Below are 11,446 nucleotides of genomic sequence, written 5' to 3'. Positions count from 1 at the left end.
GTCGTTGAACTATGAACTGTGGTTTTGTTCGCAGTGCCATTCACATGTCAATCCGGAGTGAACGCGTTTTCTACTTCCGCTCTGCTCGCTTTCACTTATTCATATTTAGAATGGATTATCATGTCGTGTAATCTATGCATGATCGCTTTCTAAGTGCAATGATAGTATACCATATTGTACAATTTTTATCAAAGCCGATTTTACCAGATGTAAATATATACTCAATATGCATTCTAAGTGAATTTTATCATATCTTTCAACGTATACCTGTTTATGTATATACGCTGTTTAATTTTGTGAGAAATCATAATGCAAACTATACTTGGATGGAAGAGTATAAATAATGATCAATGCGAAACGCAATGAGTATTAAAAAAAAAACGTTTCGTGCGCGGTTATAAAACAGAGAAAGGTGGACGGTGATTAGAAGCTCGGTGTCATTGCACTTCGGAAGCCCCGCAAAGCTCTCAAGCTCATAAAATACTCGCGGACTCGTATAGTGTTCATCGTTCTAAGTTTTTTGGATTTTCAACCTACAATTCTTGAACTGACTAGCAAAACCAATATTACTTTCTACCAATTGTAATGAAGCCTACCAATTAAAATACGCCTGATTCTAATTAACATTCACAAAAATCATAAAACATAATTAACTTAAATTATTAAAACAATGTATAAATAATTTTACGTATAAAACATTTTATTTTATGTTTCATGTAAAATATATATTATGTTATATTTGATGAAGAATCCGCGTGTAGAAGGACAGTTCGCTTAAAAATATTTTAAAAGGGGAGAAATGTTTAGTCGAGTGAAAAATACAAATAAAACGATCGTTTGGAAACAAGCGAGCAGAGCTATCATCGTTATCACCGTCGCGGTAGGATTATCTTATTTCTCTTTTTATCAGTCAGCTGACCGCAACAGCAACAGCCAAGTCTATTGTCAAGAATTCTCTCTCACTCACTCCCTCACTCTTCACCGACGAGTTTGTTATCCGACAGGAAGGAAAGCGTGGTCGAGATTAAATTCCCTCCATTGGCAAGGTTTAAGGTTGTTGCGGCGCGGTATTTGCGTCCGAAGGTTAAGGTTCGACTAATTTCATCATCAAAATTGTTCATAACGCAGCATTTAATTATTATTGCACATATCGTTAGCTAATTCAATTGACATTGTCGGAATGTTACGATCACAAAGTACCGATTGCCAGATATCTAGTACTAAATATTAAATGTATTGAATAAAGAGTATTGCTGTTTGTTTTAAATAAAATAGATAATTATAGTAATAGACTATAAACATATGACATACAAATGTTTTGTGAACTGAAATTTGTTAATAACCGTAAGTTAATACATCTTGACGTAATACTGGTTCATATTTTAATCTTCACAGTTCTTAACATTTCGTGTAAAAGAAACGATAAGTTTTCACGGTCCATAATATTTGAAATGTTTTAAATAAATATCTTTAAACTCGCTTACTTTCTAGTTCAATCATAGAATTCAGAGAAGGGATTTAATCTCCTGTATTACTTTCTCTATCTTACTGTTTAACTGAACTAAACCTGTGCATTGTACAGAACAGATCTTAAGAGAATGGAAACAACGTTTCAATTATTCTCGGTCCGTTCGAGGAAGGAATCGCCCGACACGACGGTTTCCGTCCGGAGCTAAAGAAAAAGCGCGTTTCCTTCGTGGCGAAGAGGAGCCACGACTCTCGGCACCGGTCGAGGCCTCCTTTTTTAAGCCGGTACGCTTTTTTCTCCGGTCGCGGACGCTTCGGCTTTTAATAACTCCCACGCGTGAAAGCGGTGCGGTGCGGCCGCGTGCGTGGATGCGCGGCTCTAGTTTACTGTACAGTCGCCACCAGTCAATGACCCTGAGCTTTACTGCCGAACGCGTATTTGCTCTTTGTACCACAACGGCATGAAGCTAAGCTCAGCAGAAATTCCATTACAGCTGATTAAGAGTAAACGATTTACATGAATGGGATAGGAGCCTCTTATAATTCCGGACATCCACGGCGTGTAATTATTTTTATAGTTAACTTTAAAGAATCTTTTCGTCTCCATCTCCCTGTCACTTCACACATCATCTCCTGTTCTTCATTCAAATTACTAGATTGTTATGAGTTAATTTATAAGCTTGAATTTTAAAGCAACAAGATAAATAAGTCAGGTGAATGATCTGCATTAGTACAAGATTGCTGTCTTTGGCAGCGAACACTAACATAATAAGACAAAATAAATGGAAACACTTGATTATTAATATCTTAGGAACTTTTGACGATTTCAGAATCTGATAAAATCTGGTGAATTCCGACTGCATATTAGTCATATTTTTCTCTGCCTTATCACTTATGAAATCGACTCGACGTCTACAAACATGATAATACTGTTACACGCGAATTATAATTTTGTTAATACGCTTGTAACTATCGACGTATAACAAGCTGCCATATGTAAATACATTTCTGTAATGAAAATTGCATAGCCATTATGAGAGTAGATATGCAATCTGACCCACTATAAAAGCTTTCTGCCCTAAAGTAATTTACCACATTATTATTAGTCTCTCTGTCATTAAGGTGTCAAATGAAATGCATCGAGCAAAGCCCCACGGAAATTTCCTTTCGATTTTCTCCCTCGCTCGTAAATTCTGTTCCACGTCCCATTCAGATCCGTGGCGCGCGTGCGTTTCGCGCGTCTGGAGATACATGCATACGTACATAAGTGCACATTGAACGCGAATAAGTAAAGTATGCGTGCCTCGTGGCCTGTGGCGTGGCGTGCCGCATCGCAGAGTTGCATTTCGATGTATTTTTATGCCCGAGTCATCGCTCCCACGGTATATTTTTATCCGGTCAGAATGATATCTAACGTTCCAGCAGGGACACCCCCTCGATAGAACGGAGTATGGGTAAAGATCGCTTTTAATTTACGATTGAAGTTCACAAGTGTGTACTCGTGTATCCAACGTTTCACCGATAACAGAGTTCATCCCCTTTGTAACGTGAAAAAGATTATTGTCACTTAAAAATATTCTCTCTAGCTTTGTTCTCTACGATTTTAATTCACTAACAATTTATGTTCATCGTACAGTTACCTGTAGTTAAAATCGTTCGTATTTTTAAGGCTCGTATGTTCAGCTAAAAATCTTTCATTCTCTTACTTCTGTAAGTGTAATTCCGTCATAAAAAGTGGAATTCGCTCCGTCACGGTAAACGTCCCTCGTTTGTCAAACGATACGGATATTTATCTGTATCTGTGTCAGATAACTTCTAGCTGGAGAAAGTGTATCGGTGTCAGTAACCCTCGCTATTACGTAACGCCGTTCGAATTACTTATGCATCGCATCTTTATTGTTAACCCTCTATGGGCCCGTGTAAGTTTCAGGTCACGTGCTAATATATCGAAATTTTCTACATTTAAAGAAAAAAATTCGGACCATAGAGGGTTAATGAAATTTAAATCGACACGCCCACATTTGACTCATTAACGATCAGAAATTTTCGACCTACTTCTGACAAATAAATAATAGCAGAGCACTTAAAAGCCTCATAACTGAATTGCCAATTATAAAATGAATCAACGAAAATTTGTATTACTTATAACATGAAAAATGAGCGTGAATAGCAATTAGTTTCAGATCCAATAAAATTCGCGGGCGATATACTTGATATAATTCGACTGTACGTTTTTATCTCCCATCTCTCCCTCGTCTGTGTATTTTTTTATCTCTTGTTCTCCTACGCTCCTGTGAAACTAATTTAGGTACCGAGACGATGACTGAAAAAAAAAATACAGTCTCAATCGGTTCTCCCGCGAACGAAATTGCAGCGTTAAACCTCGAGTTTTAGTGCGACCAGCTTCGCATCGAATTTTTTCGCCAAGAGCTAAAAATGATTTCGATGAAACAGAGAGCAATAGCACTCCCGCAAATTGCCATTATTGTTTGCTTTGCTCCTCGTCGTTCACCCTTAGGAAATAATTCTAAAATAATTCTTCTTAAAACAATTTTCATTCATTCCTCAAATCTATGATACGTATCTATCGTATAAGAATCGTCTTTGACACCAATTAATAAGCTTACAGTGAATTTCGAGGAAGAAGTGAATTATAAGCTTGTAGTGAAATCAGTTTAATAATTACTATGAGAATATGTGATGTACATTTTCTCAATTATATCTCCAATACTTTCAATTTTGTTATGAAGTTCTTTAAGAGGAACAAGAAGTTGCGGAAGCATTTTCTTTTAGACGTAAAGATTAAAAGCTCCGAGCGGAAGTTGGAACGTAGAAAGTTGTCTCGACTTTGAAGAATCTTGCGCGGGCCGCTCGTTAAAACGTCGCGTCGTCGAACTTCGCACCTCGGGAATCATCGAATCGTTGAGCTGACTTCATAGAAAGCTATTTCGAAGCTCAGCCAATATAGAACTATGTATTCGGAGCTCGGACTGTTTCCGCGTCAAAGCCACTTAACGCGGCTCGTTGACTTCATTAATCGTTACATTAAAGCGGCCGACTGAAATAGAAGCGAGAAGTGAAGGTTCGTTTTCGAGGCCTGGATTACAGTCGTGACAAACTGTTCACACTTGATATTGTTCGATCTGCTGATACAAGTTATAACGCGATTTATTAAAAATTATACTTTCGGTATTTTAATATTATGTAACACTGAGGCGACTCGCAGGCCCCATCCTTGCGTTGGAATTATTTTATGACTCCTTGCCTTTCCTCAAATTTCTCTTTTATTGCCTTCTTTGTATAAGTTTTACTGGGTGAACATTTGGTGTCCAGATGTATTAGTTTGTGATTGTCGAGTTCTTTCCCGGTTGTCCAAGCTCTACCTGGTCGCCCTTCTGTTTGTTACTCTTTGTCTTTCCCTTCCGTCCTGTTTCTTTCTTTTCCATATTTTCGGTCTTAGCGTTTTCCGAGTTGTTGCCAGTCATTCAGTGAATCAGTCGGTCTTGGTCCGCACCTAGTGTAAGATCTCACGCGACACGACATGCGAACTGTTTGAAAAAGATTTGATGTGCTTATCATCCGCATAATAAATATGGAGAGAAAGGAATATAGGACAATACATATATAAATTTTAATTTACCCCGCAATTCCTCCACAATATCGAAACTGTGAATAATAAAAATGATACAATTATTAGTAACTATACAGAAATTAAAAAAAATGCATTCCGCTAATTTATGTATAAATTAGAAAATTTCAAACAATTTTAAATCATTTAAATTCTAATAAAAATCAAAATATTTTTCAATGACGAGTCGAAAATATTTCTCTGCCAGTAAGTTCCTAAGAGAATACAATTTTAAAACACCCTATCTGGATTTTTATAACATCATAACCAGCTATAAATAATCGCTATTGATGCCTGTAATGCGAAGACGAGCTAGATACAAGCGATGGCAATATCTGATCACCGAATGATTGCATACCTTCAATTCTAACAATAAGATAGAAGGAAAGAGTGGCGGTCGAAGGGGAAACTGGTGGGGGCCAGGTGCATCGTCCTCTCGGAGAAAGTTTGTTGCTGAACGGCGTAATACGCGGTCTAGTCGACAGACGGACAAGCAGAGGGACGTGGCAGCCCAGGCTTAGGATAAGATTGGCCTCACAGGATTGGATCTTGCCTCGGAGCTACACGCTCGACCGGCTATGAGGAACGGGTTGTGCAACCTGGTTGCAATCGGTCGGGAACGGGAACGGGAATGGAGAACTCTTCTGAGGCACGAAAAGTGAAATGAGAGATCCATCAGGCACGCGCGTTCCCTTTCGTTCGTTTACTTGTCCGATATCTTCGCGATAATGTATGCCACGATTATCGTGATTGATCCATGCCCTCGGATAAATAAAGTTAAATGTTTATCGGACAGAAAATCTGAATAATCTGTTTGTGAGTAGGTTGTCTAAATTTAATCAATGGTATAGAAAATGAACGTTCACAATGACGTGTGAAACATATAAACAATAAATGTACATAAATCATAGGTTCATTAAGGTTGTAAATTATCAGTTTGTTCAAATTATGAATTAACGATTAGTCTATAAAAATATGGTTAAAAAATATATGGTTTTAGAAAATCTAATGGAGCGAGATCGCCGTCGTGGTCCGCCATTCCAAACTTCACAAACGCCTCTGCTGAATTTTCTGTAAAAGCGATGGAGATCGATAGTTCACGCATAAACCGACGTTATTAATTCTCGATAACAGTAAATTGAATTTAGTTTATCCTGGAATTTCTATAACAATGGCCAATGGCTGGTATTTCGTAGAGATTCAAATAAAAATGGATAAAAATACATTTGTATGAAGTTCTTGTTCCGTCGTTTTTTATTTTCCAATCAATCAACATTTATACATTTATTGATCGGTTATTAAACGCAAATATGATATAAAATAAGTAAATACAATGTTTGCTTTAAAATAATACGTCTCTAAATAACTAATTAATAAAAAGTGTAATGTTATTCAATCATTTATTATTTGAAAAAGTATATGTTTCAGCAATTTAAATACGACACAAGAAGGAAAAAGTGCCAGTTAATGTTTTTTACTTAATAGGATTAAAATAGGATTTTATCATTACGTAGCTGTTAAAAATACGCCCGTTGGAGATGTGCTAATAGTTCGTCGATAATAAATTAAAAGCGGCGGAGACATGACGTTGAACCCGATTTCCACGTTAATTAGTGATGGAAATAACTCCCGGTCAACTGATGTCAATAGGTCTGACGAAAGTATCGTGAATTTTGCAAATTCCTACAAACGTCGAATTGTTGTCTGGAAAACTGCATCGAATATTTTTCCATCGTCGCTACACATGATTCTATACTCAATACTTCCAATGTTTTCATCTTTTATTATCGTACAAAATGCATTAAGTAAAAAATACTATAAGGCAGTATAATTTTTCAAAAAAAGAACTTTATTAATCAACGCATTTCTTCTAATTTATCTCTATCAAATCCCAACTTTAAAAGGAAACTAACAAACACTAATGATGTTTCGAATCCAAAGTTTTTCATGCAATGTGTAACAACGAGGTTCGATTTCGTGAAATAGTTTTCATGAAATCAAGTATTGAACGTGGAAACGTCTGATTGAAACGGCACCGTGCAAAGAACGTGGATAATGAACGTCTCTAAGGGGCTGAAAAATCCTTGTAGACAGGACGAGTATCCAACGACAGACGCGAGACGAGCAAGTGATTTATGGCCCGTGCTTTTAAGATCGCGAGGATCTCCCTGGAGAGACACCGGTTCGAATCGAGGTTAAGAAAGCGAATCGGGTGCTCCTTAAAGATTCTATACATTGTAATCATGATGAAAATTGTCTGCTTCACATTACGTTTGTACATGTCATGATTATACATCGATCGTTTACACAAATTTCCCTGTAAACATTATGAAAAAGCTATAGGATGTAAAAAATGTAGAATTCAATTAATAATTCAAATTCTCCTAACTAGAAAGATTGGACTGTAGTACGAGCTACGAGAAGTGAAATTGGGATAGACTACCGTAGACGGTGCTTTGTACACCTTTCTCTCCATTCTACCAAGTTTCACTTGAAAAGTTGAACTCTCGCATCCACTTCCTCGATTTCAATTATCGAACCTAAATACGTAATAGAACGGCTTGAATAGTTTATAAAACAGGAAGTACACGTTCCCAGTCCGACGAAGACAGGGGTTCGTAACCAAACATTATGTAATGAATTTTACTCATAAATGGTAAATCCACGACAACTATTTCTGAAAGCCGTCTTTGAACAAAAAGTTCAGCCTGAGAAACAATCATTCTATCAGACAGTACGTGTTCAGACTATTTAAAACATTGGTATCCGTTGCCATTCAGCGACGCTCCATGGTCGTCCGACGCGACGGCCAATAGCGAAATGGAAGCGAGCGAACGAGGAGAGTTGCTCGAAAGAGGTGAAAGTCTATAGCCGCGCAACCATGAGAAAGGGAGACCGCGGGATCCGACCATTCAGCCGGTGGCCCAGTCGTTGACTGGACGGTTCGTGAACGAGAACCGGTGAAGAGAGAAAGAGAGTCCAGTCCCGGTCTCAGCAACCGGGCTGGACTCGCTCCACTGGCTCTCGAACACAGCACGGAGCGGCGCATAGACGAGGATTCCGCTAACTTACTCATGGTACCGCTAGCTCCACGCTTGTATTTCCGCCAGACGTCCAATATCATGCTCCGAGCTAAACCATCGCTTCCGGATTTCCCATTTCCATACAATGATTCACTCATTGTGGATTGTGGATTGTGACCAAGATCCAGACTATCTGGATCCGATACTTAAGTTCGGAGAATTCAACATTCTTGATAACGATGCTTAACCGTTTCGTTCAATGTTCAACTATTTTTCATTGGATAATGTGATTACAAGTTCAAATTATTAACAAAATTCAGAAGATTGTATCTACTGTGAATTTATTAATAAAATTAAAAAACTGAGTACTATTCTTTATCGATGAAAGAGAGAAGAAATTTACGAAATCCATTTTCAGACAAACGTTTCATATTCTTAATTGAACATGAATATCATTAGTTTCAGGATGAACATTATATCGAAAATTGTAACAAAATTATGCAGATATTAAATGGAATTTATAATATTCCATACTTATAGATAAGATCATAATTTCATTGCGCATTTTATTCACATTTTCCTATATATTATCTCAATATCAATTTGACGCGGAGCAAATTGAGTTAAGAGAATGAGAAACGGATGACGGAGAGTTAACAAACGATAGCCAAGCGTCAGGCCGGTTCAAAGAACTCGAAGATAGCATGGCGAGGAGAGCCGAGAACCAAGAACCAAGCACGGATACCACTATACGTTGTTACTCACGGTACCGCTAGTCCAAGGTTGTTCGCATCCCGCGTGAGGCAGGCCGGGGTCTCGCCATGGTGCCCCATGTTCCGCGGGAACCCGGTTTTCCCTTTTACCGTTCCCTCGTGGGATCGAAGAAGAAAGCAGTACCGCGCCATTCTGCTTCTCCTTTCTCCCTCGCCTCAATTATTTACAGTCCTAGAACACTATTAGTTAACCTAATCTAATCTAATCCTTTTATATATCTATTCTACATATATTTTGCATTTAACACAACAACGGTATCTTGTATTTCAAACATCAGTCAGATCTAATCGATTATGGAAAACAAAGTTATTTTTACAATTCCGAGCACTCCGGAATTTCCAAGCGTCATTCAGCTCTTGCTATTGAATGATACGGTTCATAAAAATGAACAACTCATTCGCTTATTAAATGAGACGGACATTTTATTAGACGTTTTTTTTTCGTTCACAAAGCACGAAGTTTGCCTTGAGTTTTTTCAACGATATCGAGCTCGTTTCCGTCTCGATTAATAAACCATGTCTACTGATCGTGAGATAAGTAACTATGTGAACGAGTTACACTGTTGCACAAGGTGAACAATCATTCTACATAGAATTGCGGATTTAAAGTAGACAGTTTGCAAGATAAAATGTTGAATGTGCACTCGTTATCAATATCTGTTACCATTGAGTAACACAATTATGTTAGTTTCCTGTGTAAAATACTATTTATGCTTATGAACAAAATTAGATTTTGCATAGCCATGTTATGCATTTCTTCTCACAGATAAAAACATGCTTGATTTTTCTTTGAACAGTTCTTAATGTATGATTTAATCAATAAAATGTACGTAGTTCGAGAAGTACAATAATTGTCCTTGCGCTTTATATTCATTCCTTAAGAAATCAAAAATCATGCGTAGGTAATCGCGTAGCACGGAAAGACCTAAGCGAAGGGTATTGACGTCCCGTTTACTGAGGGTGAAGTTTTCATTAAAAGGGTTCTCGAAGACGCTTTCGGACGTTCCTGCAGGCAATCCCGTAGAAGTTGATAGTCAAAGGCGAGCACGGTTACGCCATGGGGTAGAAAATGGAACGAAAGTGTTTTTACACCCAGGAGGTCCTATAAGCTTAAAAAAAGAGCCGAACATGACACGAGGTTCACGCATCTCTTTCCTGTACGACAAGTTCTTTGTTCAATGCATTTAACAAGCATTTTTTCTTCCAATGTATGAACATACTAAATACATTATATACATCTTTTTAGTTTGTAAATATAATTTTATTATTCTGTGATATTATTCAGTAAAAACCATTTAACAAGTATTCTTAGATATATTAACGGCTATTTCTTAGATATATACACGACTGTAAGTTATATGTTTAAATGAATTAAACTAAACTTTCAAAACTGCTTACTTGACCTTTAACCTTTTTAATAAAATTAAGCATAATGTTTTCTCGCTTTTATACCTTTAGTTAGACCAAAGAATTGTGTAACTCTTTTGGATGACATTTCGATGCACAAAAAAATTTTCATACAATATTACGTAAAATTTCTAAAGCAACTGTCATTAAATTGACAAATTATACATAAATCAGCATACAGGTTTAGTTTTAGTGATGATGTTTAAAGCTAACATGAACTTGCATAAGGCTTCGCGGTCTGTTCACCAGGTAGACAGTTTTTCCAGTGATCCGGTTCATCAACGTCTCTCCCCGATGTCGCAAGGTTTATCTACATTTCATCTTGCACGATCTATTGGCCAACCGATGCTCGAACGATGCTCCTGATATTTAGTGTGCACGAGTTTCGCAACGCGGAGGCCGGGCAAACGTGCCGGTTCTCCATTATCGAATTAATTGTCAGAGAACTGATCCTTTTCGGAGAACAAACTCTTCCATCCGAGTTTCATGTAATAAACGAAACCTGTTTAACCGATTAATTTTTGCGTAAGGGAAATGATTAAAATTTTTGGGTTCTAATTGAACAAGCAAGTGGTAGATTCTAATTGAGACGAATGAATAATTTTATTCTTATCACATTCATTTATTTATGTTATTGTCTCGATTGTACGAAATTAACGATAGGTAAAGTGCATAACTAACGTAACCTCGAGTTAAGCAAATGTACTTTGTACAAAATCGTATGTTTATTTTAAAAACCTATAATAAAGTATAGCCTGAAAATACGATAAAAAACATGATTACCTAACACAATATTTTTAGAAATATCTTAGAAATGTAGATAATAAACGAACTATGATAGAACGCTAATGCGATTCAAATAGAACGTTTTATCTGGCGACAACGTAACGATCCATTCACTCGAAACGACAATTAAAATTAATTGTGGCAATAATAGTAAGGTTGCTTGGCCGAAGAATCTGCATACCGTTCAAAGTAAACGGCGTTTATAACTGAAGGGTATGCGAACATAGCCAGATGCGAAGAGGAGTGTATGTATGAACGTGTTACGTCCATGACCAGCAAGTTTATACCGATAATATGCATGATATTGTGATTTACATACCGCGAAAAAATAATTAAATTATTCATTGGAAGCGATCTTGTAA

General features: G+C 37.2%; 1 protein-coding gene and 1 long non-coding RNA gene across 4 annotated transcripts in view; one reads left to right on the top strand and one right to left on the bottom strand.

Annotated features, from left to right (window-relative positions):
* The window catches only part of LOC113464819 (uncharacterized), an 82,403-nt gene extending 71,376 nt beyond the window's left edge, over positions 1-11,027 (top strand). The window contains exon 3 of the long non-coding RNA XR_003389681.1: positions 10,548-11,027. This is a non-coding gene — a long non-coding RNA (uncharacterized LOC113464819). The remainder of the gene's footprint in view (positions 1-10,547) is intronic.
* The window catches only part of Hr4 (nuclear hormone receptor 4), a 129,998-nt gene that overhangs the window by 106,453 nt on the left and 12,099 nt on the right, over positions 1-11,446 (bottom strand). The window lies entirely within an intron of this gene.

This window comes from Ceratina calcarata, unplaced genomic scaffold (genome assembly GCF_001652005.2).
Source record: "Ceratina calcarata isolate Rehan_Ccalc_2016 unplaced genomic scaffold, ASM165200v1 scaffold554.2, whole genome shotgun sequence".
NCBI lineage: Eukaryota > Metazoa > Arthropoda > Insecta > Hymenoptera > Apidae > Ceratina > Ceratina calcarata.
Note: the sequence above shows the minus strand (reverse complement) of the source record. Positions and strands in the feature narration are given on the sequence as shown.